Below are 27,867 nucleotides of genomic sequence, written 5' to 3' on the forward strand. Positions count from 1 at the left end.
ACCTTGGCTTGGCTTGACTTTGAAATCTGTATTAGACTTACATTGAGTTGACCTGGTTGCTTTAGTAATTAGGTTGCTACAGGAAATACATTCAAGAAATCACATCAGGTACAGGAGAAATGGCTCAATCTTTAAGAACATTTTCTGTTCTTACAGAAGACCCAAGTTCAGCACAACATCAGGGTCTGACAGTTCACAACCATATATAACTCCAGCTCCAAGGGATTCAATACCCTCTTCTGGGCTCCATAGGTACCCACACCCATCACACACACACACACACACACACACACACACACACACACACACACACAGAATGAAAAATTTAAAACAGAAATCATATCATCATATCAATGGTTAGAACTGAAGGGGGTTCAGAAGTGGGCAAGTGGTGTGTTCCAAGCCGAGGCGAGGCTCATGAAGCCAGCCCATTCTATGAACGAGATGTGCTATATCAGTAAAAGAGACGGACCTGCTAAGCAGGCCATTCCATGATGATTCAGTCATGGAGCTGAGTTTGCAGTGAGCTCCAAATGTCTGGAGCCCCCAAAATCCAGCCTTGAATATAGCTAAGTGTAGATGTGATTGACCTTCCCCTTGGAGGAGTCTAATGTCTTAGACCTGATACTTTCTGGCCCTGCCCAGGCAGAGTAGACTCCAGGGCTGTAGACATATCCTCACATCCACTAAGGAATAGCATACAATCACAAGTGTCAATCTCTGTTCAGACTTAAGTTTCAAAGTTTGAAAGCTGCTCTCCTGAATTCTCCGCTATTCAAATCACCAGAGCCAGGCTTGCTTTGCCACTACTGTAGAAGGAGTATAGGTGGATCACTCAGGAGGCCTCAGTAGTGCTTGGTATATGCTGGATATCTTAGATATGCTGCTACCTTCAGCTGGGAGTCCCATTATCAAGACACTGCTTGCAGTCCAAGAATGGTGCTATTATGTGCTGGAGAACACCAGGACAAAGACTCTGCCTTGCAGGCATCTCCATGGAAGATCAACACCTCAGCCAAGAACTTCCAACCATCCAGTCAGTGCCAGGTTAGGAACACACCAACCTGGCAGAGGGGCAGTCCAGGGAATCCTTCTGATTCTCAGATCTGTCCATATTACAGGGGAAAAAAGTGAGTGACTAAATTGTAATTTTCAAGTTAAAAATAATACATTGGCTATATATATTGAACAGTAATTGGCTGGTGTGTAAACAGCTCAGTTGTAGAATGTATTCCTAGCACATATTAAGGCCCTGGGTTTAATTTCAGCACCATATATATGCAAAAATATTATCTAAACAAACACTTACATAGACCATATTCTGTCTAGGACATTGTTCAAGTGGTTGACAAATTCTGAGTTACTTAATCCTGATAGTCACTGATATTGATTTGATTGCCATTTTACGGATAAGGAACCATGCCCTCAGTTAGATCAGTGGGTGGTTGGCAAATCTGCTCTACCTCACCATCCAGGTACCAACTACTCTAAAGCTTCCTGACTTAGTGCAGAAGGGATCAAAGGACTCTAGGAGATAACTGAAGGAAGTTCTCACTGTGGCACTCACAGCAGGTGGAGGTACCTCTATCCCTCAGGAAGTGTCTCCTAGACCTCCTGAGAGATGCTTATCTCAGTGAACAGCGGTGACAACATTAATCACCAGAGATAACACAATAATAATAATCCAGCATCTATCCATACACTGGTTACAACAGCAAAATAATTCAAAGCAACATGTCAAAGTGAGCTAAAGAGAATTGCAGAGACTACGTTTCAACTTAAGAAGCAAGAAAAGAGTGGTTGACCAGATGTCTGCTGCACCTCCCCTCAAGGGTAACTTAGCAACAACAACAAAATGTCCTCAGACCTTTCTCAGTGGCTCTGATCCCACTGAGGACCCTTGTTTTAAGAATCAGTGCCAGGAGCCCACATGCCATCATTCCTAATGGGCACATGCAGAGCAGAGGGCAGCTGGGAACAACCTGAGAAGATCAACGCTGGGTGTGCCTGCTCTGAGTTAAAATTCTGACTCTTTACCTTTGGAACTTGGGACATTTAATTAAACTCCAAGCCATCCATTGATCCAGATAAAATATGGATTCTAATATCAACTTCAAGATATTAGACTCATGGAGCTGAATATAAGGTTTAGTCAAGTAGGGTACTTTCCTACCATTCTAAAATCAGCTTCAAGATATTAGAATTATGGAGGTACGTGTATAGCTTACTTAAGTACGGTAGTTTCCTAACATTCCTGAGCCTGGGCTTGCTCTCCAACAACACACACACACACACATACACACATACACACACCCTAACATGCATATCACAGAGGACAAAAATGAGTGCTTCCACCACCTCTAATAAGGAAATTATGAGTATGCCCGTTTGTCTCATTAACAATGACTGAATATTCCTTGGAATCTTCTTTTCTTGTCTGACCTGTCAGAATTACAGAAAAATAACCAGTAAGTTCTTTGGTGTGGATGTGTCCCACTCAATCTTACAGTCATATGTCAGGAGAAAATACTGATTTTCTGCTGTTTCTCTGCTGTGGTTTGGATCTTTACTGTTATGATAAAAACATTACCTACTGAGATCCTCAAAATCCTTGTTTCCAAATCTGAACCGCTCTCCTTTCCAGTTTCGGTTTGCTTGTGGTTATTATTATTTATTAACTTATTTATTTTGAAACCAGGTCTTACACTGTAGCCTAGTCTGGTCTGGAATTCACTGGAGAGCCAATTTTAGCCTCAAACCCTTGGTAATCCTTCTGCCTCCATATCCCTGGGGCTAGAATTTCAGACATGAGCCCCCCACAAGTCCTTTCCACTTCAAGCCCAAGGTTGTCTCCAACAGGCTTAAAGACACACAGGAAGAAGTCAGCACCCACACACCACATTTCTCTTGTGTGTTGTTCACACTGCTAACAATTCCTTTTTTGTAGGTCAGAGGTCAACAGACTTTGATGTCAAGAGCCGGTAAGTAAATATTTTAATCTTTCAAGCCACATCACCCAGCCCAACTGCTGTAGGTCAGAACGACCACATTCGCGTCAATGAGGGGGTGTGGCTATGTCTTTCATTATGGGGTGCTAGAGATGGGACCCAGGGCCATGCACTTGCATACAACGGAAGCACTGGACAACGAGCTATGGCCACAGCCTCTCCTAATCAAGATTTATTTACAAAAACAGACAGTAGTTTGTAAGATCCCTGGTCTGAGCTGCAGCTTCCTCAAAGTCAAGACCGGTGTCTTACTAACGTTTGTATCTCCAGCTTCCAATTAAGACCTTGGTGCATCGTAGATGTTATTTAAATGATTAAGAGATGAATGGAAGGCAGGGCCTTGGTTCAGTAATAATCTGATTGAACTCTCACAATCCCCTCCTCTAGATGAAGAGCTACCTAGTAACTCATGGTTGCTGAGAGATGAGACACCACCACCCTCCCTTCACCCCCCACCCTCACTTAGGTTACCCTAAACATATACACATACGGACAACACTAAATGCTCAGAAGACTATATCTACATATACATATGTGTATGATACACATATGTACATACATTTACATCAGGAATAGTTAGAAAGATGAAATCGTGAATTTGAGAAGGGGTAGAGGGACAGGGGAAGTTTGGAGGGGAAAGTGAAAATTACATAAACACAACTCTCATGTATAAAATTCTTTTAAAAAATCAAAATTTTATATATATATATATATTCATTCCAACCCATAGTAAATATTATTCACTGATTAAAGTTAAACCCAGGAGTAAACAAAAGATAAATAGTGAAAAATAAAAACCTGTGCTAAATCACGAAACAAAGACTCATCTAGAAAAAAGAAGCACAGAAGCCTGATTTTCCCTGGAGATCTGTGTTAGAGTTGTACAGTTTCAGAGAAAATGCCCAGCTTGGTTGGAATTTTGGGAACCCAGTAAGTACTTAATATGACCATGTCCCATATAATTGCTGGAACATACTGATTTTTTTTAGAATTTACTTATGTGTTTATTTGTGTGAGCACACACATGTACATACAAATGGGGGTTATACACTTGCCTATGGAGGCCGGAAGACAACCTGGAGTGTTGTTCTTCAGGAGTTGCCCATCCTGTCTTTTGTGACAGAGTGCTTCACTGGGAACCAGGACTTGCCTAATCAGCTGATCTGGCTAGCCAGTGAGCCCCAGGGATCCTCCTCTCTCCAGCTCCCCAGCACTGGGATAGTGCCAGGATTACAAATACACACTACCATACCTGGCTTTTTACATTGGTGCTGGGGATCAAACTTGAGCCTTCGTGTTTGCATGCCAAGCACTTTACTGACTGAGCCATCTCCCCAGCTCCAGGACAACGTATTCTAAAAAGAAAATATCCACTGTTTCTCTGAAATACTGTTGCCCTTGGTATTTATTTGCTAACCCTGGCTACTGTAGTTAGGCATGGACTTTTCTGTTCTACTTTCTCTTCTCTACCTTCTTCCCAGAGAAGAAGCTGCTTGGCCCCAGAAAAGACTTGAACTAGTCTGACCCTGTTAGGTCATCCTCTCCCAGACCCTAAAGAAGGGAAACACCCCCTTCACCCCATACCAAGCCCCACGGCTGCTGGAACTGGAAATTTAATTAACAGAACACTAACATGCAATTTCAGAAGAGAGGGGGAAAAAGAACTTATCGCAAAGTTAATAAAAGAAGTATTTTAATGACAGTATTTATCAAGTTGTGACCATGCTGCTGCCTTTGGGGGTCAAGGGTGGGAGGCTGCATCTGCATCCACCAGGATCCCTAGAGCAGCAAAGAGATACATGGGCAGAAGTAGAAACATGATATCCAGCGCATCTCAGCTTCCATCTTTGAGACCCTGGACTCTGATGTTTGAAAGCATCCCAGGAGCCATGTTGTTTCCCTCCTATGACTTGGAGAGAGGTTCCCATCTTCCCAGGAATGTCCTATGGAGGCACAAGAATCCCAAATCTAACCTTCAGGGCTTCCATTTGTCACACTAGGGGTGAAGAGCCTGGGATTTCTTCTAAGCCTTTGGCTTCCTCTTTCTTCACCACCCCATGATAGCACCTTCTTTTTTTCTTCTTTTCCCTCAAATGTACCAAAAAACAAAAACAAAAACAAAAACAAAAACAAAAAACAGCCTAAGCAATAAGCTTGGGGTCAAGAGAGGTCAGGAAAAAGATGGTTGCCAAACTGAGGGTGGTGGAGAAACCGTGACAGTTACAAGGTTGAATGAGCTCCACCAACAAGGTGACAGTGGTGACAAAGAGTTATCCTGGGTTATACAGAGCAGTGTTCCCCACCTGCTTTTGAACCTACAGAACCCAGGGCCACGGCTCCTTGGCATTAACAAGAGGCAGGGCCAACGATGGCTTTGTTTTACCCAGTTATATGGTCTCATTTCGCACCCTTCCAAGCATTTTTGTCATGGGGACAAGTTAGGACCTCTGAAGGAAAAAATAGTAAACACTGAGGACCCAGCTTGGGTCATGGCCATGGGAGAGTAGAAGGTGAGGGAGACTAACCTCTGAGAAGAGAACAACAGGTGTGACCCAGGACTTTCCTGCTTCTTCCTCAGGAGCTTTTACCACAGAAGGCTCTGCCTACTCAGAGCTCTGTGAGCAGCTAATGAAAGCAAGTAAGAACTCCCTGAGGGGACACAGGTGTTTGTGGTGTCATCTGGGAGTGAGCTAAATTGTTTGTTCTTCATGTCACTGTCACAAATACCTGATAGAAGCAACTTAAGGGAAGGGAGGTTCTTCTGGCTCACGGTTTATAGAGGTAACAGTTCATCTTGTCAGAGTTTGTAGTTTGTGATCTAGATGCCCCCTGCCCCCATCTTGGCAGATCTTGAAATTGAAACAGAGATGGGACTGAAAGGAAGCTGGGCCAGGCTGTAACTCTCAAAGGCCAGCCCCTTAGTGACCCATCTCTGGGCACCATGCCTCACCTCAGGAGTTTCTCCAACCTCCCAAAAATAGCTCCTCCAGCTGTAACCAGATGTCCAAAGCAAGAGGCTTTGAAGGGACAGTTCTGATCCTAGGCATAACAGGAGGTGAGAAGACAAGGAAATTATATGATATGGGGTTAACATTGCATGCTCTAGCAAAGATAAACCTCATGTGATAGTAAAATAGACCTCATATATGCTGCTATGCATAATTGTGTTCCTCTATGTATCCTGGGGTAGTTTGAATGCAAATGGCCCCATAGGCTCACTTGCATCCTTGTTCCTCCATTAGTAGAACTGTTTGGGAAGAATTGAGAGGTGTGGTTTTGTTGGAGGAAGTATGTCACTAGGGAAGGCTTTGAGGTTTCAGAAAACCAATGCTCTTCCCAGTGTGCTGTCTGCCTCCCACTGGTGGCTCCAGCTGCTTCTGACACGATGCCTTTGCTCTGCCATCATGGATAACAACCCTGAAACCTTAAGCCCAGTTAAAGTCCTGTTATAAGTTGCATTTGTCAGGATGTTTTATCAGCAATAGAAAAGTAAGTAATGCATACTCAGATTTACGAAAACATAGATGTTGGGTTTCTGGAGCTGGGTACGGTGGCATACAGCTGTAATCCTGGCACTTGGGAGGCCAAAGAAGGAGGATGATTAGTTCAGGGCCAGCAGGGTTACAAGTTCAGATGGAGTCTCAAAGATGCAGTAAATCAAAACAACAGCTAAATAGAAGGTGGGATGCTGCATCTATACAAAGTCCATATATATATATATATATATATATATATATATCTCAAAGTCACAAACATTTCAGATTCTCTCACCTAAACACATTCTCACCAAGTCACACTCTCCTCCAATGAGTGATTAAATATATGAGCTGATGAGATGGCTCAGTGGGTAGAGAACCTTGTCACCAAGCCTGAACCGCCTGACTTTAATCTCCCAAACCCACATGGCTGAAGGAGAGAAATGACTTCCAAAAGTTGTCCAATGACCTCTCCATGCCACCATAGCATGTGTAGGCTTTGCACGTGTGTACTTGCACGCGCACACTCACTAAATAATCAAATAAGTAAACTTAAAAAAAAAAAGGTTCTCGGAGCATATCAACATCTCCTTACATCCAGGTTAGAGTGCAGCCAAGTAGATTCAACAGGCAAAGCAAGAGGCGCCTGCCCAACAAACTCCCCAGGAAAAGGAAGAACACAAGTTATGCCTCTCCAATGCCAACCTACCATGAGGCATGGCAATGGGTCAGTCAGTGAGCATGCTGAAGATCACATGATGTGGCCCTGGCACCTGACTCCACATGGCACCCTGACAAATCAAACAGAAGACAGCCAGGATGGCTCACGGTGGCCTGCACTGCCAGGCACCCAACTCTCCCACGGAATGCTCGAGTTTGTTTTAAAGTAAAGGCGAGCAGGCTCTCAGCAAAATTTATTGTTTAGCCTGTGTTAGTTATACTCTTCGAACTGCTGAGACAAAATGTGACGAAATACAACTTCAAGGTGAAAGGGGATTTGGGTCAAGGGTTTAGCCCACCATGGAGGGCAGGACATGGTGGCAGGAGCTTCAGGCACCTGGTCACATTGCATCCACAGTCAAGAAGCAGAAAGGAACGAGTGTTGGTGTTCAGCTGGCTTTCTCTCTTATGTGGAGTCTGGCTCCCCAGAACATTCTCACGGTGCTGCTCTCATTCAGGATGGATCTCAAAGACATGACTAGGCAGTTAACCTAACCTAGAAAATCTATCACCGGCAGGCCCAGGGATTTATCTCCTGAGTGATTATCTCCTGGGTGATTCTAGATCTTCTTGAGTCAACAATATTAACCATTCTGAGCCTTAGGAACTAAGTCCTGCCTAAAGGGTGGCTCTGCAGACAGTACAGGTGATCTACCCAAAGGCTAGACAAGAAGCCTATGCTTGCGCTTAGCCTCTGGGCCAGGCACAATGCTTCCTGCCTTGGAGTTTTCTTTCAAAGTAGAGAAGATGACTTAGAAATACAAACAATTATGCCATTGGAGAAGAAGTCTGAAAGTAGGTGTTCTAGGGTGGGGTAACTTAAGCACCTCCCTGAATATCCCTTTTACTTCTGCTCATGGTCACAAAACAGCCACTGGAGCTCTAGATATTAAACCCTGTGTGAAGTGAATGATGTCTGTTAAGCACTATGCCTGATGAACCAAACAGCTGAGAGCCCCACATGCTAGAAGGCTGTGATTCAGACATGGTCCTGGAGGATGTCCATCTACAGGGCTCCAGTTTCTCGATTTCTGTTTGCAGAACTTGGAGCAAGTCAGCCCACCTGTACTGGCTGGTTTTGTGTGTCAACTTGACACAAGCTGGAGTTATCACAGAGAACGAAGCCTCCCTTAAGGAAATACCTCCATGAGATCCAGCTATAAGGCATTTTCTCAATTAGTGATCAAGGGTGGGAGGGTCCCTTGTGGGTGGTGCTATCCCTGGGGTGGTAGTCTTGGGTTCTATAAGAAAGCAAGCTGAGCAAGCCAGGGGAAGCAAGCCAGTAAGTAACATCCCTCCATGGCCTCTGCATCAGCTCCTGCTTCCTGACCTGCTTGAGTTCCAGTCCTGACTTTCTTTGGTGATGAACAGCAATGTGGAAGTGTAAGCTGAATAAACCCTTTCCTTCCCAACTAGCTTCTTGGTCATGATGTTTGTACAGGAATAGAAACCCTAAGATACCACCCATACTCTCTCTCTCTCTCAATCTCTCTCTCTCTCTCTCTCTGTGTGTGTGTGTGTGTGTGTGTGTGTACATGTTCATGTGTGCATGCATATGTGTGAAGTTAGCCAGATCAGTTGTCTTCTCCAAGGACTCTCATATTTTTCTCACTGAATTACAGTTCCCTGATTTGGCTACACTGGGTGGCCAGCAAGCTCCAGTACTGGGGATAGAACTCAGGGCATTACGCTTGCACAACAAGAACTTTCATACCTATCCCCACCATCCATGACCTTTTATGCTCACTGGTAATTCTAAAGCTGGTTTATCCAAAAATTCCTTTTCTTTAGCGTTCATCTTCCTGATAGTGGAGGCTCCTGGCCACACCTCTTGCTCTATCTCCTTGTCTTGACCCTAATCAAACTACTGCCTGGAACAGGATGGACAGTGGCTGACATACAATCAACAATAAGCTCCAGCTCATGGGTATTGGCATCTGAAACATGTGGCTCGCAGAAGACCCTCGCCTTGAAAGAAATTTCAAGTTGATTTCTTGGCTTTGAGTCTACTTGGCCAACCAAGAAGTAGGTCAATGTCTCTCATCCATGCATGCCCTTCAAAGCTGGTTAGACAGGTGTTCATAAGGACGGGACTTGAGACCCTCCCCTCAAGAGTCAGATATTGAATCGATTTCAGGTCCTGGACACTTGCCATCCCAGCTTGCCCTCCTTAGGAGAGAAGTAACATTTGTCTCAGATCCTGAAGAATAGAACTAGCATTCAAAGAAGGTTGAGACTCCCCTAGGCTGCTCTGCCAACGGCAAATCATGGTGTTTTCATCTCTTACTTTTTATTTCCCCTATCTATCTTATCTGCCTCACAAGGAGCAAAGAAAGAGCAAATCCACGGGTTCAGTATAATGTCACCCCCTCACAGTCATCTACATATCAAAGTAGCTTCTTTGGAGCAGTGGGCAAAAGAGTTTCAGCCATTCATTCAACAAGTGTACTTTATTAATTCACCAAATCCAAGCTTCATTCATTCACCGAGCAAACTATTCCTTCAACAAGGACATTTCATTCACTCAGCAAACACACTGTCGTATGCCAAGAGCTGGAAGCTTGATCTTGGAGGCTACAAGCAACTATTCATTTTTTACTTTCAACCTTTCAGGGCCTCACAGTTAACAGAGGTCAGGTCAGCCAGAGGTAAATGGCTAGATAGCTCAATAGAAGCTATAGTGGATGGGGAAGAGAACAAGGCATATCCACCTTCAAATTTTACACTACAGGGAGTGTGTGTGTGTATGTATGTGTGTGTGTGTGTGTGTGTGGGTGTGTATGTTCATTTGTATGAGTACATTAACAACTTGTCTATTGCTGTGACATGATCAGGGAGATTGATCGAAGAGTTTAATTGACTTTATGACTATAGATGGATGAAATATCATGGCTGGGGATGGTGGTAGCAGGCAGCAGACATGGCATCAGGCAGGCAGGCATGGTGGCTAGAGCTGGAAGCTGAGAACTGAAAGCTCCCATCTCAAACCACAAACAGGGAGCTGAGAGAGTGAACTGGGCTTAGTGGAGGCTTTTAAACCCAAAGCCCTCCCCCAGTGATACACTTCTTCCAGTAGGGCCACACATCTTTAAGACTCCCCAAAACAATGTCAGCAATTGGGGACCAAATATTCAAATGCCTCGGAATATTGGGAACATGTGAGTCAAAGCACCACAGTGAGTGTGGATGTGTATAAGCCATGACATATATGTGGAGGTCAGAGGACAACTTCAGGTGGTGGTCTTACCTTCCACTTTGGTTAATAACAGGTCTCTTTTTGTTCTCTGCTATTTATGCCAGGCTAGCTGGCCCATGAGCTTCCAGGGCTTCTCTATGGGGACTTTCTGGACTGGTGGCAGGAGAAGGCCCTTTCCAAGCAAAAGGTATTGTTATGGAAATGTTGAGTCTCTGTAAATAGCAACAGACTTGGATGGGCGGGAGAGGCTGCAATGATTTGATATGTCTTGTTGCTGTGCAGGACAAACACTCCCTCCTGACATCACACCACTCTGCCAGGTCGGAAAATTCCCCCTCACCATCCTGCATCAGGATCAAATGCCAGCCCTCCAGAGGGTACGCAGTGAGGAGGTGTGAGGACCTGGCTCAGCGTGGATCGGTTGACCATGAGAGAAGCAGCCAAGAGGAAGAAGAGGGAAATGAAGTGACAGGCTGAGGCTAGCAGCCCTTCGGTTGGTGTCATTTTGGGCATGTCATTGGCATGCTCTGGTCAATGTTTCCATTGCTCAGCATCTTGGAAATAGTCCCTCTGCCCCTTTGCGGTTGAGTGAGCAGAGTCCTGCAGGTTTGGGGCTGTTGAGACAAGGCCCTGAAACAATCAGAGATGGACCCTCTTTGTTCTATGTGCTTGGCCTAGGAGCCCACTCACAGCGAGAGTCCCACCTCTGAGATGGGCCTGCATCTCTAACCTCAGCTCTATCTCTTTGACTAATGGACTCTTCAGTCTCAGGGTTAAGTCTTGTGGCTTTGCTCCATGCTGCAACCATCCCAGAGGAGTCCAGTGGGTAGTAAATCTTCCTGTTTCTTGAACATAACCTGAAGGCTTGCCATATCTCTTCAAAGAACTATTTCACTCTTAGGCCCCACCCCTTTGTCTAAAACCCCCCACCACTGACATTTCAAGCCCAGGTCCTCTGACACATTGTGCTATCTTTCCAGTTCTTTCTCTTTGCCCATTCTCTCACCTCATCACAACGTCTAGATTCAGGACTCCTCCCTTTGCTTACAGGGTGTCACCTCTCCCCTAGTGCCATGTTCTCCTCACAAGGCCCATTTGGCCCTGACCACCCTTGTGCCAATAAACCCTGCAACATTGCCTCCTTCAGCTCTCCCTGCATATCAGGCTACCCAGAGCCTGAGGACCACTAGGCAATGACCACACTCAGGCCCCACACATGAACGGAATGATGGAACCAGTCTGAAGACTCAGCAGTACTTCTACAACTTTCTTGGGTCCCTGTGTTTGAAGGAAAGCACATTACTAACTGGGCTATTTCACTAGAGCCTTGACTTAGGTTTCTTTGTTTGTCTTGTTTTGTTGTCTTAAGATTTATCACCATCATCAATAAGTGTGTGTGTGTCTGTGTGTGTCTGTGTGTCTGTGTGTGTCTGTGTGTGTCTGTGTGTGTGTCTATGTGTGTGTGTGTGTCTGTGTAGGTGCTTGTAGAGACCAACCCATTGACATAGATACTTGGGACCAAATTCAGGTTCTCTTCAAGAGCAATGTGTGCTCTTAACTGTTGAACCACCTCTCCAGGCTCCTGGTAGTTTTATTCACTATTACAAATCACCTCAGGAAAATAATCAGAGGGAGAAAAAATGGCTCATGATTTCAGTCTATCATGGCAGGCAGGGCATAGCTTAGTAAAAACAGTTCACATCAGGGTGACTTGGGGGCAGAGATCAAGAGGTTGCTGTGTATAGGGGAGGAAAAGGCCAAGACTATGTATAGTGTAAGGTCCTACTCTTTCCCTTTCCCCATCAGTACCATAAGTCATAACCTCCCTTCACATCCAAGCACAAGCCACACACTTTTAAAAAAGTAAGTGTGTGTGACCTGCATAAGTACTTCTTTGTGTGTGTGTGTGTGTGTGTCCTGTATAAGTACTTCTTTGTGTTTGTATGTGTGTGCAGCTGCATGTATACTTGTGTGGGTGTGCATATGGAGGCCAGAGGTCAATACTGGTATCTTCCTCTCCCACTCCCTATGTTGTTTTGAGAGACAGGGTCTCTCATCAAAACTGGAACTCACCAATTGGGCAGTACTAGCTGGCCAGCAAGCCTCAGGGATCCTCCTGTCTCCACCTCCCCAGTGCTAGGATTGCACGCAGGTGCTAGGGCTCTAAGTTCATGTGCAAAGCCAATGCTCTGTAGACTTGCAAGCAATTTCCTCCAGGTTGAGTAAAGCAAGAACTTGAGTGTTGGAGTGGGAGGCAGGAGAAGCTGGAGGCAGAAACTGAAGCAGAGACCATGGAAGAATGCTGCTTACTAGCTTGCTCTTCCTAGTTTGCTCAGACTGTATTCAGGGCCACCTGCTAAGGGATAGCACCACCCACAGTGGAATGGATCCTCTTTATTAAACATGAATCAAGAAAATGGCCCCATAGACTTGCCTACAGACCAATCTGATAGAGACATTTCTCCAGTTGAGATTCCTTCTTCCCAAATGACCCTAGCTTGCATCAAGTTGACATAAATAAATAAATAAATAAATAAATAAATAAATAAACTAGAGCAGAGGGTCATTAAGACTCAAGACTTAAACAGCTCATAATTCAGGAAGTCCCCAAAACTGACCAGATGACAGGGCTCTTCCCTCCCTCAAGCTTCCATAGCCAGAAAGAATTGCTGAGGAGATTGGCTTAGCAGAGCTGCCTAGAAGAGAGACTCTCTAACCAGTCAAGCTGCCTGTAAGTCATGAAGTGAGCTCCAAAATCCCAGTTTTTATGAGTTGTCAACCACATTGGTGGTGGCCTAGGTGATTTGGCTGTCTTTGACTCATTTGATCCTATAAGCAAGCACAACCCAAAGTCCTATAAGTATCCTCAATAAAACTCACTGGTCCATAAAGGTGGACCCCGGTGGTATTGTTACTTTGGTCTGTTGTCAGTTCCCTTTCTAGGATGAGGAGATGTTAACATCTCCCCAAGAATGATACACCACATAGCCACATCTTCAGCCCATAGGCCAGTCATTCTTGCCTTCCCATGCTCTCTCTTGTAACTAGATGCCAGTATTCAATACATTTCTCTCTCAGTTGGCTTCCTCCTTTCAGTTGGAACATTTTCACGTGTTTATTTTCTATCTTACACACGTATTAACCCTTCATTCTTTCTGAATAACAAAGTATACCTGCCCCTAAGTGAGCTTACATTTAAGTAATTGACCCTGTCACCTTTCAATGGCACCTTTACCTTGTTTACTCCTCCCCTGTCCACTTCTCTACACTAAAACAGCCCTCTCCAAGGCCACATGCAACCCCCTAGCTCCCCAGTAAGGACTTCCAAGTCCTCTTTTTCTGCCATTTCCAGTGTCAATCACAGCATCACTCTTTAACACAAAGCCCTCCATGCTCCCCTGGTCACACTCCACCTCCTCTAATTGCTCTTTCTTGGTTTCTTAAGCCGTCCATCTCTCCAATACTGATGTCCAGTGCTAGGTTTTCCCATCCTTCTGTTCCCCTTCCACGGTAACTCAGCACTGAGAGTAAGCATCACACTCATATGCTAATGGTCCCCTTTACCTGCTTCTGTGCCCTAAACCCACTGAGCCAACCTTTGGACCTCCAGCAAGCCTGTTAGATGCAAACATGTCTAAAGCATCTTTGTTTTACAATTCCTTTTCTTTTACTATTTGCCTTTTGGAGCTCCCATACTCCACATACCAGAGCTTCCACGATTCCTTTATCTGTGCCCATAGACCTAGGTCCCAAACACTCCCTTTGCCATCACCCACTCATATGAAACTCAGTCTAGTCTCCCTCCTGTATCCCGCCTCTGCTGCTGCCACTGTGTCTCCCAATGCATGCTGCTGGCCCTATCTTCCCTGCCATGAATTTTGCTAATACCCCTTAACTGGTCCTCCTGATTCCAACAGAACATCCTCTGTGGGGTATCCTGGACATCTTTCCAAAATGCAAACACCCCAGGCACCTAAAATTATTCCCTGGCCCCTTATTGCTAATTGGACACAAGATAGCCCCTTCTTTGTATAGCACAAAAGGCTTTTTTTTTTTCTGAAACTGTCCCCCTCGTTCCTGTCCACTTCATCTCTTTTCTTGGTCTCTTTTGTACGAAACACTTCACTGTGATCCATGAGTACCGTCTGGTGTGGGATATCCTGTGCTCTAAAGACATTAGTGTGTCTGTGTGGCTTTCTGTTTGTCTAAAGTAGCTCTCTGTCTTGTTCCTCTCCTGTCTGGAAAGTCTCAGCACAAGCACCTGGCTTCTTATGAAATCTCCTTTGACCGCAGTGTGCAGTTTTGAAGGTGTTTGTTCTTATTTGTTTAAGTGCCACGAGCCACCAAACCATCCGCTTTACACTGTGCCTAGGCTCATCTATGCTCCAAGACACAACCACATTCTTTCACCCTTGTGTTCCAGATTCGGTGAGTGCTCAAGAAATTGTTATGAATGAATGAATGAATGAATGAATGAATGAATGAACAAATGAATGAATGAAATTAAAGAAGGAGCAAGAATTCCAGTCCCCTTATTTATTTTATTTATTGTGAGATTGTATGGTACAGGTCTATGTATGTGCATGTATGTACTCCTGCAGCTAAGAGACCAGAGGTTGACATTAGGTGTTTTCTTCAGTTGCTTTCCACCTTACTGAGTTGTACATGTGTATACATGTGATATGTGTGTATGTGTATGCATGCATGTAGAGGCCAGAGGTTGACGTGAGGTGTTTTCTTCAATTGCTTTCCACCTTATTGGGGTGTGTATGTGTATACATGTAATGTATGTACACGTGTGTGATTGCATGTAGAGGCCAAAGGTTGACAGTGAGCATCTTCTTTAATCATTCTCCACCTTACTTTTTGAGACAATGTCTCTCATGTCTGTATGACGAGTTTCTGCTAGCTGAGTCATCTCCCCAGACTCCAATAGACTTCTGATTTGTCTTTATCTAGAGACTTTTGCATGTGGTTCCAGGACTCTCAAACCTACTCATTCAGGCACAAGGAAGGATCTGGCCACCGTGACAAATGGCTCCTGGGGAGTATGTTAGTATATCAGTAACACGACTATTACCTTTCCTTCAGCACCACAGACATGTGACTGGCACAAACTGTGGAAAGAGAGATAGAAACAAAACCTCCAGGTGGACACAGGAAGGCCACAAGGTCAAAGCCAGGTCACTGCATGCCCTGCTTCTGCAGTGTCCATTCTGACTTGGGTATTTCTTCCAGATCAACCCTTCACACAGTGCAGTGATATCGCAGCCAGAGAGAGATGACTCCTCCTACCAGAGTTCTGGGAAGCGGAGACTCATCCCAGCTTCCTCATTCCCTGCCACCAGGTGAGATTCCAAAGAATGAGCTCAGGGGAAGGGAGGGCTCAGCCAAAGCACAGGCCAAACCACCATACCAGTGCAGGCAGATTCCTTTCCTTTAACTCCACTGGCAGATCTTAGGAAAAGTGGCTTCTGCTGACTCTATGGTGGCTTCCACTGAGCTTGTTTGTCCTTCTCCCAACCTGCCTAAGTCCTTCTCCTCCCCACTTCTCATCTCTCCCCTCTCCCATTCCTACCTTGTTCCTAGCTTGTGTCTCTGCCAGCAAACAAAGGGTTAAAAATATCCAGTACCAGAGAGGCCAGGCCACATGACTGCAGGTGCTAACAGGGAATGTGGGAATGTGTAGGCTAGAATGGAGAAGGACCTGTCACCATTCCAAGAGCGTCTTTGTGTGAGGAGTGGTCACAAATTAAAAAAAAAAAAAAAAACAACTAAAAGTCTCCAGGCAAAAAGTCCATAAACCTAGAAACTGTGAAAGGCAATGGAAATTTAATTAAATGAGTTAATGTATGTTGAGTGCTTGAGACAGAGCCTGGCACACAATTGGGCTCTGCAAACACTTGCAAGGGAGTAAGAGTTTAAAGAAATGTCCATCTTAACATCCCAGCAGTCTCTACAGCCCAGACTCTTCAGAGACAATTAACCCCAGATTCATGCACTCAAAAGTCACCACTGGGTCCGGGAGCTTACTGTCTCTCAGCTCCTTGTCATCTCCCTCTTTCCTCTCTCTGAGAACCTGAGAGTTGGTCTATATCTGTGGATATGTCTCACTCATCTTTGGTTATCTTCCTCTCACTGTCATGGAAACCCTTTGATGTCCCTCCCCTTCTGCTGGTACAGCTTACGAGAACCCAGTCATATCTCCCTGTCAGCTATTATACTGGCTTTGTCGTAATAACCATGTAGAACAGCCCTGTAATTACAGGAAAAGCTGAAAAGCTTTTCTATCTGTAGCTCTGGTTAGATTTTCCCAGAAATCTCATGGAAACAGGGTCAGGATGATAGAAGGAAGCAAGACCCTGGTGGTCTACCTCCAAGGTCACCCTACAGCCATCGCCATGCTACTGCAGGAGGTGGAAGCCCAAACCCTTCACACCTCCTCTTCAGAAGAGAAGAAAGACCTTTGATGTCCTTCAACACCATGACTCAAACAGAAAGGAAAGGAAAGGAATAAGGCTTCTCTACTCAGTTTTTAAGGCTCTCAGAGGATCCAAAGACCATGGTTGAGAAAGCATCTTGCCTTCACCCAAGTGTGCACAGGTCACACGTATGCAGCCGACTTCCCAATCTGCAGAGTCCCGTCATGGCTGAGCTCATGCCCAAGGCTCTCTGGTCCACTAGAAGAAGGGAATGATGGATGATGCTCTCCTGAAACACCAGGAGAGATGAGTCAGAAGTAGAAGGGAAATTGGCTCCAAGAGCCAGCCCAGTAAGGGAAGAGGAGGGCCCCAAGGGAAGCGGTCCTGTCTGTAGCTGCTTCCTTTCTAGCCCACTCAGAGACCTCCAACAGACACAGATATAGAGTGGGCAAGGCAGGGGCAAGTCTCTGGAGATAGGCAATGAGGGTTTCCTCTGGGCCAGCCACTCACTGCTCTGGATGTTACACATAGGCCAAGGGAGTTCAAAGTTGATGATAATTCAGGTTTTAATAGTGGCGGTGTGGTGGTGGGTGGTGGAGGTGGTGGTGGAGGTGATGGTAATGGTGGTGGAGGTGGTGGTGGTGGTGGTGGTGGCAGTGGTGGTGGTGGTAGCAGCAGAGGTGATGGTGGTGGTGGAGGTGATGGTGATGGTGGTGGAGGTGGAGGTGGAGGTGGAGGTGGTAGAGGTGGTGGAGGAGGTGGAGGTGGTGGTGGTGGTGGAGGTGGAGGTGGTGGTGGTGGCAGCGGAGGTGATGGTGGTGGTGCTGGTGATGGTGGTGGAGGTGGAGGTGGTGGTGGTGCTGGTGATGGTGGTGGCAGCAGAGGTGATGGTGGTGGTGATGATGGTAGTGGTGCTGTGTGTTTGTGATCAAGGGAGTTTAGGACCGTTTGTTGCTCTATGCTCTTGGTAATGACTATGCCTAAGTTACTGCCTCAATTTACCCTCAGTGATAGACTATAATTTAGAGTTGTAAGTCAAATAAATAAACCCTTTCCTCCCAAAGTTGCCTTTTGTCACGATAGATAGATAGATAGATAGATAGATAGATAGATAGATAGATGGATGGATGGATGGATGGATGGATGGATGGATAGATACATAGATACATAGATAGATACATACATAGATACATACATAGATACATACATAGATACATACATAGATACATACATAGATACATAATTACATAGATACATAGATAGATACATAGATATGTAGATAGATACATAGATAGATAACAGCAAAAGACATGAAGCCAGAACAGCAGGTGTGCACAAACATGGAGACTTGGATGTATTCCTCAGGAAGAGGTTGCTCACTGACCTGGAACATGCCAAGTAGCCTAGACTAGCTGGTTAACCAGTTTCTCTCTCCCCCAGTTCTAGAATTACAATTATGAGCCACCGTACCTGTCTTTTCCATATGGTTTCTGGGAACTGAACTGAGTTCCTTCTGTTTGCATACCAAGACAGTCACTGAACTATCTCCTCATTCAGGACAATCCTGGTTTTATATGCTAACTGTCAAATCAGAATTACAAGAGCTCCCAGTAACCACTGGCTTGCCAATGAGCCAGCTAAGGAGGGTTTGTCTAAGATGCACAGATTCCCAGTAAGTGAGGACAAATCCTCACTCCCTTTGATCCCAGGACCATGTGTGAACACAGGAGAAAAGCTGGTCTGCAAACCATTACAGATCGACGCCCACGTGGGATGCTGTTCTTACAGCAAATTGCTACTTTTGGACACCAGTGGGTGGTATGGTGGACACATTGGGTGTTTGCCATGGCAGCCTTGCCACACTGACCTGGTTCCAGAGTAACACACAGGATCTGTGTTCAAGTCCCAGATCCTCAGAAACCCACAGGAATCCAAGTGACTTTTTCAAGCACATATCTTCCTTGGAAGATCCACCCACCAGGTACTACATGGCTTATGACTCTCGTGACTGTGTTTTAGGGAAATGAAAAGGGGATGCATGGTAGGTTTAAAGACCGAAGAGTCTACATGGCCACCTTGAAAAAGAGCACATGGAGCCGGGGGTAGAAAACATATAACTCAATTCAGTGCTTAAGTAACTCACTAATTTCAAAGTTTTACTTCCTTCGAAAGTACTTACCCCACTTCGATGTCTTAGTATTCCCTGCTATCTTATATTGGAGGGATACAAAGACAGAGCTCTTAGACGTTGTCTTAATCAGAGAAATTTATCTTCAAAATGTTAAGAGAGTACAAAAAGGCATGACTGTTCAAGATACTGAGAATAAGTCATATTCAAGAGCTCAGTCCTAAGCAGGGCATTAATGGCACCTACTCCAAGGGTCAGAGAATAAGGGTAGGAAGAATGGAAGAGCCAGAAGATAAGGAAAAGTACCATGGACTGCTGTCTGCTGGGCATGACGAAGCTGTTGTAAGCATGATCTCAACATCGGTAGCTGCCTGTACAAGACTGATCCTGTCAACAGTCAATCATAGATCAGGGAGGGGCCATGTGGTCCTACTCCTACATGCCGAGTGATAGACTCTAGGGGAAGGGCGGACATTGTCTTCAGCCTCATACTCACTGGTGAGCTCACCACACGCCAATGAATGGTAACAAACTCACTGACAGTCCTAGTTAAACTCTGGGGTGCAGAATAATAAGGCACGAATGTGGGAGGGGCACTTGTAAGGGGTTAAGGAAGTGATAAGAGTTCTACCCCTGACCCACAGGATTTGCATCAAAACAGAGGCACCCAATTTACCCTTAGGTACCCCATAACAGGAGAAATACCAGGATACCCCAGGTAGACCCAGCCAGAGGGTCACTGTGTCCTCCATGTCACTCCAAATTGAACAATCCCAGTCAAAATCAAATATACTCTAGAACCCAAAGCTCAGACACCATACCCCATGTGGAAAACCCCATGCCATGAAACCCAACTTTATCCACAAAATGGCTGAAAATGTAGAAAATTATCCAAAAGCTACAAGTGGAAGGTATATATGCATCAATTAGCTTTGTATTTAAAACTGGGATTCGTCCCCAAGATAGTTCATTATGCATATGCAAAGATTATATAAAATTCAAGCAATCTGAAGTTACAGACTCCAAGATCTATGCTCATGGTGAGCTGGCTCTTGTTGTTGTTGTTGTTGTTGTTGTTGTTGTTGTTTTCTAAACTGAGGTGAGGCAGAACTCATGGTGGCAGAGCCGGCAGCAAGATCAAAGTCTTGTATGTCCTGCAACCAGGAAGCAGACAGAAGTAATGGAAAGAAGCCAGCACTAAGACAAACTCTTCAAAGCCACACCTCCCGTTACCCACTCCCTCCAACTAGACCCTACCTTCCACAGGTCCAGCACCCTCCAGCAATCTGTTTAAAATTTAAATCCACTGAGGAATTAAAGCGTGCCCAGCTTTTTGACATTATGACAGATGTCATTTCTAAAGTTTACCCTGAGAACCATGTAATTGAGTTTTATACATATATACATCACACACACACACACACATATATATGAAAATCTCATGTTGGGGGTGGGGAGGTGGCTCCATGTGTGAAGTGTTTTCCATACAAGTGTGAGGACCAGAATTTGAATTCCCAGCACCCTGTACATGCTACTGGGAGTGCCCACCCTTTCCTGTAATCCTAGCATGTGGGAGGCAGAGAGAGGGCAAACTAGGTAGGTAGATTAGCCAGTCTGGCAAATTCAGAGTTAAAGAAAGTGACTCTGATTGATTACACGAGGTGAAAAAAGATGCCTGATGCCAACCTCTGACCTGATCACACATAAGCACTTGAGCACATATACACAGGCACATACAACACAGGCCAGCACACACACACAAACACACACAAAATCATATAATGTTTTACATAACTTTATAATGTTGATTGAGCTGTATTCTTAGCTAGCCTGGGGCAAATGCAGCCCTTGAGCCCCAGGTTAGACATGTCAGAAAGCCACAGATTCTGTCAGAGCCCTCTCAGACACACCCAAGGGGTGTGCTTTTACTAATAATCTCTGAGGTGTCTCCCAGGCCAAATGGACTGGCAAGAAAGAGTAACCATAACACAGACTGTGAGCTCCTTGGGGATAAGAGTGTTGGATGTGTTCCTGACTGTTGAGTGCCTGGCTGGAAGTCTGGCCCAGTTCATCTCTGAAGTAAGTTAGGTCTGAAGAAATGAATTAGGTTTGTCCCAGGAAGACACAAGGATAAGTGTCAGCAAAGCTTCTCTAGACCTTAACCCAATTCTTCACGCATCCCCCCAACACTTCAGTGTGTGTGGACTTCCCTAGGGGACACAGGAAGACTACTGCAAGCTGTGGGACCTCCGTGGGGTGGGGTAGCATGTAAATGAATCTGGGCCACTTCAGAGGCCAGTAACCCCAGGGATATTTTTTTAACATTTTTGAAACCAAAAACATTCTGTTTCCAAAAGTGCCAGCTCTAGGGAGTTCCGTTTGCTGGGGGTGGGGACAGGGGGCCTCGCTAGGTCTCCAGGATACCAAATCTAAACAAGAATCGTGAACTTGAGCAGGAAAGACGAGAAGAAACTATAGTGTCTTCTTGCAACTGCACTCCCTCCCCCCATTAACACAGAGGGGGTCTATGGAAATCTATGGCCTTCAGAAAGCCCCAAGTCCATCCTGCAAATGACATTTCTTTGGCTTTCTCCCCCTCTTTCTCCACTCTTTTTAATTGAAATTTCTCTCGAAACACTTTGGACCTGATTCATGCTAGGATATAAATGACTTACTGCCTTCATTAGTCAGGCCTGCTGGGCCAGAGCACCACTTACTAGGTGGCCTAAACAACAGAGAGACATTTCTTACACAATCCCAGAGGCTGGAAGTCTAACACTGAGATGAAGAGGGACCCATCCATTTTAGGGGCCATTGAATCCAGGCATCTCACTGGCTTGCAGGTGGTGGCTTCTTCCTGGGCCATACTTTGCCTCTACTCTGTGTGTATCTTTGTCTAGATATAAAAAAAAAAAAGATTAAAGACCACTCTAATGATCTCCTATTTGAGATGGGGCTCTAACGGGTAAACCTGGGGGAGGGGCACTGTGTGATTTTCCTGGGGAGATGTAAGCAAATGTCTATTGGCCCCAGATAAGGCACCGATGACAAACCCAATAAATTATTCCATCCAAGTCAAGCCTGGTGAACTAGTGCATTTACTGGGGTTATTTATAGGAATATGTGTGACTTACAGGCAGCTGCCACACCAAAAAACCCACCCTGGCGTGGGCGAGAACTCCCAGGAACCAGAGTGAGATGTAAAGTGCATTCTCCACCCACCAGGCTGCCAGATTATCCATTCCCCACCCTCCCCGTGCCAGATAGGACTCCATCTCATGCCTATCTCACAAGGCTCCGTCTGCCCTGAGGTTATTCCATCTTTTTTTTTGTTGTTGTTTTCTGGTTATGAAACGGGGATGTAGTTTGTCACTTGTAATACAAGTTAGTTATCTTGGTTTCTCACTGACCTGGAATCTTGTACCTGTTCTGTCACTTGCCACCTGCATGGCCCGGGGTGAGTTATTTAGCCTCTCTCTGCCTAGATCCCCCCTTACTGCTTGGGGAGGATAATGGTAATAGAGCCTGATACTTTCATCGTGACTCAGCTATCTGTTGCTCTTCCGATGTGTACTTCCGAATGAGCTCATTTTATGTGTTCAATAGAGAAAAGCATTCTTTCCATGCCAGCGTTAGACTCTGCACATGAAGATTTTCAAAGGGGCCCCCCAGTGTGTTGGGCCCTAGCAAGGGTGCCCAAAGACCCAAAGGTGATTGGTCTCTCCTCCTGTCCTATGTTTCTACTCTGTTTCTCTACCCACCAAATGTTCCATTCTACATATGATGGAATTGTGAATGACTTTAAGAAAAAACCCTACAATAAAATTTGTGGGAATAGGATTCATGACTCAGAAGGACTCTAGTCTTTGCTGACAGTCCTCGACTTCCCTGATTCTTATCCCTAACCCAAGTACCTCCTAGCTCAGACACTGAGCAAGGACTAGCCCTGCCACTACAGAAATCAGTATGGAGGGAGGAATCTCAAAAACCTAAAACTAGATACAGCCCAGCTACATGGCTCCTGGGTCTCCAAATCGACATTACAAAGACACTTGCACACCCGTGTTGTCCAGCGCACTATTCATAACAGCAGAATTATGGAACCCGTTTCTAGGTAGAACCACAAAAGGTGGAGAAGGAAAACATGCTACCCATAATACAAATGGGATTTATTTCCAGCCACAAAGAAAGCATGTTTGCTGCAATGAAGAAGTTATGCTGTATGCAGGGTAATGGATGCAACTGGAGAGAATCATATTAAACCAGTTTTAAGGCAGTTGCAGAAAGTACCACATATTTTCTCTCATGTACAGATCCTAGATTTCATATCGGTACATGAAGTCATGTATGCACATAGGCCATGAATATTGAAGGGATATTGTCTAGGGGAATGAAGGGGGTTCATAAGAAGGAGGATGGTAGAGGGTTATGGAGGAGAATGTGGTCAAAGTAGACTTATATACTTGCATGAAAATGGCCCTATGTAACCCGATACAATATAATAATATTTTTTATGGGAAGCCGAATGTTCTGCCTGGATCTGTGATTGCCTTTGAAGCCCAGAACACAGGGTAAAAGGGGTTAATATAACCTCATTGCTGAGGGATTTCTTCATAATCTGCCCACATGTCCCAGGGATCAGAGTGGCGGGAGGTGGTGCTAGTCTGTGGCAGTGGCTCAGGCCTTTGGCCAACAGCCAACTACACCCCCCAAGTCCTCTGGTTCAAGCTGATTTTGAATTTAATTAAGAACAAGCCAGCAGAAGCTTGGGTCTCTTCAGGGTAACTCTGTAGTTTGAAGATAACCAGGAAGTTATAGACATTCTGGGGGCAACAGAAGGATGGGGAGTCACCTCCCATCAACATCCTTACCTGTGAAAACAAGAAACAAGTCATCAGGGACTGTGGAGCAGTGGAGGTGGGGGGCTCAATGGGAGACTGAACTGAGCCTGGGGAGGCTGTAGAGAGTGGAGAGGCAGTTTTTCAGGACAGCTGTCCCTATAGGCAGAGGTGGGTTGCCTCCTCTGCATCTCATCTCCACTCTGCTCTCCCTGGACACTGCTGGTCAACAGGTCTTTTTTTTCCCAAAGGGGAGGGGGTTTATTCAGGAGACAGGGAAGATGAGAGAGAGAGCAGAGAGGTAGAGGAGTAGAGGCCGGCCATGACCACGTGGAGAGAGGGGAAAGGGAAGGGGGAAGGGCAAGGAGACAGAGAGAAGCTAGAGGCAGGAGAGTAAGAGAATTGGTCAACAGGTCTTACACCAGCTATTCCCTAAACTATCCAGAATGCTGGGATTACAGGCATTCACTAACACATCTTTTATTCAGTGCTGGAAATCAGCTCGTGCTGGGTAAGGCTATACTCCCAAGCCGAGTGTAGCCCAAGGGATCCTAAATTAGAAGAGCCCAAATTATGGGATGCTTCCAGATGGATCCCTAGGCCCCCACTCAGACTTAGGAAAGGGCTAAGAAGCTGGCATTGCACACACTCTCTAGGAGCTTTGAGTACACATTTGAACCAGGATTATCTAGAATGAGGATCAGCAAGCTACTGTCATGAGGCAGATACAGTCCCCCACCAGACTTTGTCAATAAGCATTGGTTGGAACATGCTCCCTTGGTCACATATGGTCTTACTATCCAACAGGAGAGCTGAGGAATAGCAACAGTGTGTTCAAAACTTACCTGGTTACAGAGAATATTTACCAACCAATGATCTAGAAGAAAGTCATAAATACCCAAGACAGAGACATTGATTAGGAGGGACTGTCCAACTTCTTTAAGCCTAGTGGCATAGATATGGATTGATTTTGATGACCCTAAGGTCTAGACAAAGTTTGGAGAGCATTCACAATATTTTGTTGTCCCCATCTCTGATGACAAAGAATCACAGTGAATCTTTGTGAAGACTGTCTAGGATGATAAGAATGGCTGCCCAGGTGATTACACCATACCTGCCTGTGGCTGTGATTCCACAGTCCCAGTGGGTTCAATTCTGAAGCCTGCCTCTTCCTTAAAGAGCCCAGTGTTGGTTGGTTGGTTTCACTGAACCTGGGCTGGTTGTATCAGAATTCCTAGAGACAGTGTGGTAGAAATGAAAGCTTCAGGGACCATCTTTGCATTAAGACTCAGTTTCCCTAGAAAGGGCTGCCTTCTGTGAGCTTCAGAGAACCCTAGACCGTCTGACTGGGCAAGTACAGTGAAGGTCACTCTGGATTAGGGCTAGAGGAAAATCTCCTTTCAGCAAAGTTGGAGGCTTTCTCTGAAATCCAGCCAGGCCAAGAAGGGTCACATTAAGTCATTGTTTTTATATGCATTTGGAAGGTGGCTTATCTAAATTCCATTCCTTGGCTCCCACTTGTAAGAAATGCCCTAAGAATGGTATGATTTTCACTGAAGCAAGGCTGTACATGTGTGTGCATGTGTGTGCTTGAGTGTGAATGTATGTATATGTGCTTTGTGAGTTTGCCTGTCTGAGTGTAAGTAAAGATAGGCAAATGTGTGTACGCTCATGAGTGTGTGCACATGTGTGAGTATGTGTTAGAGAACAGATACATATAGGTAAGTGTGTTGGTGTATATGTACAGATAAGCATGTAGATGTATAAATGTATGAAGGCCTATGCATGCACATGCGTATGTATATAGTGTATGTGGGGGCAAGTGCATGCTTAAATATGTATTCAACCAGGTTTCCCTGAAGTGCACACAAGTAGATGTCTTGGTATAGGCATACATATCTATTTCACCATAAGGACTGGTAAGTAGGAATTGTCTATGTTGGATCTGTGAACATGGTAAAATGTAGGGGTGTGTATTGAGAGTGTGTGCGTGTGCATTTGAATGAATGTGTAGCCACAAGTGCTCATGTGCATACAATCGTACGTGAATGTGCATGTGTGTGTAAGATCCCTACTGTTACACAGTAATGCTCAAGCATGGATTACTAGGCTCATGGTGAAGGAGGTCAGTCGTGGGAAGTGGCTGGCATAAGGAGATCTTAAGTCCTAGGTTGGCTCAGGAGGGCCAGGTTTTGAGGTCCACACCTCTGCAGCCCCTCATCAGCATTGGAAGCCCCTGAACCTTTTTCCTGGACTGTTCTGTCTTTCCTTGCTCTGTCCTAGGGAAGACGGTATCTGCTCTGCAACCTTGAGGCTTCCTAATTCAGCTTGGAGCAGTAAGTAGTTAAGGGACAAGATCTTGGAGGGAGGCAGGAAAAGGATGGACAACCTTTCAACATGCTGCACAATGCCTAGCACGTGCTGGAGCAGCTCTGATAACCATAGGGGCCTACAACAGTCTTATTCCCTCAAGGATGAAGGGTCATCAGATATTATAGCCATCTCTCCTTCCTGTCCCCTCACCCCATGGGCACATGGCCTCAGCCTTGGGAAGGATGATTGAAGGGGAAACTCTCTATCTATGCAGAATTCCTAAGTGGTCACCCATGCTGGGGTGAGACTATTCAATGATGCTCTGTTTGTGGTCTTCATGCTCCTGTATGCTCACTAGTTCAGCGAGCTAGACTTGGGTTCCATCATTACTTTTGGCCTGTGATTAGTACCTGATTTGGGCTGAGTAGACATTTGTTCACATCTCCTCGGGGGGAAAAATAACGAAAACGATTAGAAATAAAACATTGGACAGAAAGAAGACATGGAAAATAGAAGGAGGAATTCAGACATAACCAATCGAGACAGATCATAGGTAGGATTTACCTTCAGAAGATGGGAAACTGTAAGAATATCCTTCAGATGATGGGAAAAGCATCACAAAGCAATAAACAGGACCTTGGGCATCATGGGAACACAAGCAACAAAGCCCATGGCTATTGAAACCAAGGCACAGTTCACAGTGATATCATCCTTGTGGGTAGCTGCATTCCTTTACTTCAAGACCCCTTAACTTCCTAGGACTCGGAGACATATAGCATTCTATCTAGAGTTCTGCAGAACAAATCAAACCAAACAGGAAATACTCAGTTGAGTAGATATTTACCCACATGTTCAAGCAGTAGAGGCCCAGAGGCATGGCAGGAGGGAGGAGTTCCATCCCCAGAAGCAGCAGCTGCCACATCAGGGACAGCTAGGACCCCAGCCTGGCCAGAAGATGAGCCTCTAAAGATGCCAAGCACTCATTTTGAGGATGTAACTCTAGACTCATAAAAGACAGACACACCAAGATTGTGGCTTGTGGTGACTGCAGCCAGCCCCACTCCCGGGGGGGAGTTTTGTAATGAAGGAAGAAGATTTGGAAATAACTTGCTGTTCCAGCCAGTGGGAAATAAATCTCTCTTCTGGTCAGGGGCTGAGACTCTCTGACTCTTGAATTCTCTCAGGAGAAAACCCCACCATTGATTCCTTGCTCCAGGCCTATCTCTACACAGGGCTCCGGGGAAATGGCCATTTCTATCTAGTGCTGTCAGAGCCTGGGGCATCACCAGGGAACAAGCTCTCTGCTGAGGCATTTTTTTTCCTCAAATACCACTCCAGCTGTTTCATGCAAACTCAGCACTTATGCAAGTTTCATTACTATATTTGATTCACACATTCCCTTACACACACACACACACACACACACACACACTCACACAGTGGAGGAAGGAGGTAGAACACTCATACTGAGATCAAATCATACAAGACAACATCCCTAAGAATCCTTTAAAAACTACTCGGTAAGACACATAAAAGCCAGGCATGACAGTGCATGCCTGTAATCCCCGTGCTGGTGGGGGATAGAGACAGGCAGAACCCAGAAGCTCACTGGTCAACAAATCTAGCCAAAACTGTGAGTTCCTGATTCAATAAGAAACCTTGTCAAATAAACAAAAGTAGTTAGTGGTTGAAGATTGCATGACATCAACCTATGGCCTTCACACACACACACACACACACACACACACACACACACACACACACAC

This window comes from Grammomys surdaster, unplaced genomic scaffold (genome assembly GCF_004785775.1).
Source record: "Grammomys surdaster isolate TR1022 unplaced genomic scaffold, NIH_TR_1.0 126906, whole genome shotgun sequence".
NCBI classification, from domain to species: Eukaryota; Metazoa; Chordata; class Mammalia; order Rodentia; family Muridae; genus Grammomys; species Grammomys surdaster.